Source organism: Clupea harengus, chromosome 23, assembly GCF_900700415.2.
Source record: "Clupea harengus chromosome 23, Ch_v2.0.2, whole genome shotgun sequence".
Taxonomy (NCBI): domain Eukaryota; kingdom Metazoa; phylum Chordata; class Actinopteri; order Clupeiformes; family Clupeidae; genus Clupea; species Clupea harengus.
The window spans coordinates 22,234,796-22,237,295 of NC_045174.1; the positions used below are offsets into that span (position 1 = coordinate 22,234,796).

The following is a 2,500-nucleotide window of genomic DNA, read 5'->3' on the forward strand; positions in this document are numbered from 1 at the left end:
ACAGAGAGGTCTACCCTGACACAGCGCAGGATGTACTAAGGGTGTGTTAGATGAGTTTGCACATCGCCTTTTTGTTTTTTTTTATTTGTGATTGTAAAGTGTATTATTCACACAGTCCATATTGTGGCAACCTGACATGACAGCATTGGATTGAACACACAGTCAGTGCAATAATCTGACATGACAGCGTTGGATTGAACACACAGTCACACACACACACACACATACACACACACACACACACAGTCAGTGCAATAACCTGACATGACAGCGTTGGATTGAACACACAGTCAGTGCAATAACCTGACATGACAGCGTTGGATTGAACACACAGTCTCACACACACAGTCACACACACACACACACACACACACACACACAGTCAGTGCAATAACCTGACATGACAGCGTTGGATTGAACACACACACACATGCTCAGTGCAATAACCTACTGAATGTCTTTGATTTGTACTCTTTCTTATACGTAACTGACACTGAATGATGACAGGCAGTGACTCAGCGACGGAATGATCTAGCCAGGATCTTTCCTGTTTTAAAACTTACGCTGAGGTATAAATTCTCTTATTGTCGAAAGTGAATTTCATCATAAACTGCATCCACTTGTCTATGTGTCTGTATCTACACAGTATAACGTGCTTGTATGCTACAGAAATATTTATCTGAGTATTTAAAACAGTACATCTGAGAATACATTCCAGGCTTGACAGCCTCTGTGGGCTTCAGGTGTCCTAGACCACAGACATGTCTCTGCTTCAGACCACAGACCACAGACATGTCTCTGCTTCAGACCACAGACATGTCTCTGCTTCAGACCACAGACCACAGACATGTCTCTGCTTCAGACCACAGACCACAGACATGTCTCTGCTTCAGACCACAGACCACAGACATGTCTCTGCTTCAGACCACAGACATGTATCTCCTTCAGACCACAGACATGTCTCTGCTTCAGACCACAGACCACAGACATGTCTCTGCTTCAGACCACAGACCACAGACATGTCTCTGCTTCAGACCACAGACCACAGACATGTCTCTGCTTCAGACCACAGACCACAGACATGTCTCTGCTTCAGACCACAGACATGTCTCTGCTTCAGACCACAGACCACAGACATGTCTCTGCTTCAGACCACAGACATGTCTCTGCTTCAGACCACAGACCACAGACATGTCTCTGCTTCAGACCACAGACATGTATCTCCTTCAGACCACAGACATGTCTCTGCTTCAGGTGTCACAGACCACAGACATGTCTCTGCTTCAGTCCACAGACCACAGACATGTCTCTGCTTCAGACCACAGACCACAGACATGTCTCTGCTTCAGACCACAGACCACAGACATGTCTCTGCTTCAGACCACAGACATGTCTCTGCTTCAGACCACAGACCACAGACATGTCTCTGCTTCAGACCACAGACATGTCTCTGCTTCAGGTGTCCCAGACCACAGACATGGACATGTCTCTGCTCCTCCACAGAAATATGAGTGAACATGAGGAAAGTGCCTACTAGAGAGGAAAGGTCAACAGATGACCTCTGCATTTCTCTCTCTCTCTCTCTCTCTCTGTCTACCTGGGTGGACAGATTAAATATATATATTATCAGTCCTCCGTAAACTCTCAATCTCAATCCGTCTCTCTCTCTCTCTCTCTCTCTCTCTCTCTCCCTCTTTCTCTCTCTCTTACCAGGTTGAAAGGCCTAGTAAATATATATATATACCTGCTCTCTCTCTCTCCCTCTCTCCCTCTCTCTCTTTCTCTCTCTCTTACCAGGTTGACAGGCCTAGTAAATATATATATATATACCTGCTCTCTCTCTCTCCCTCTCTCTCTCTCTCTCTCTCTTACCAGGTTGACAGGCCTAGTAGCTATATATACAGTATATATACCTGCTCTCTCTCTCTCTCTCGCTCTCTCTCTTACCAGGGTTGACAGGCCTAGTAGATATATATATATACCTTCTCTCTCTCTCTCTCTGTCTGTCACTCTCTTTCTCCATACAGAAACTGCTCTGCTGTGTTGTAGGTCTTGTGCCTGTGTTACGTTTGGTTGAGGTTAGTGTTTGCACTTGTGTACTCTAATGGTTTGTGTGTGTCAGCCAATCTAATAATATTTGGCCTAGAAGACCATCTGATTTGCATCTTTATGCGACTTTTGAGACGTCCTTCTCTTCTGCCTGCTGGACGTTGTGAAGTCTTTAAGCGACTTTTGAGACGTCCTTCTCTTCTGCCTGCTGGACGTTGTGAGGTCTTTAAGCGACTTTTGAGACGTCCTTCTCTTCTGCCTGCTGGACGTTGCAGCTTGTGGATAATTTCTGCATCCTGATATTCTTTTTTTCTTCTTCTGCGGTTGTTGGATTGTTTTGGATTTGGATTGTCTCTCTTCCTTTCACTGTCTGTTTGGGGAAATGAACAAATGTATACTAAAACTATAATGGCCATGAATAAAGAACACTCACTCTAAAGAGCTGTGGACT

The 2,500-nt window shown here is 45.0% G+C and overlaps 1 long non-coding RNA gene across 1 annotated transcript; it reads right to left on the minus strand.

Annotated features, from left to right (window-relative positions):
- Positions 1-88: 88 nt before the first annotated feature.
- On the minus strand, positions 89-583 carry LOC122128684. Its single transcript, XR_006151561.1, has 2 exons — positions 304-583; positions 89-175 (listed from the first exon to the last, which is right to left on the minus strand). It is a non-coding gene; the product is annotated as an uncharacterized LOC122128684 (long non-coding RNA).
- Positions 584-2,500: the final 1,917 nt, after the last annotated feature.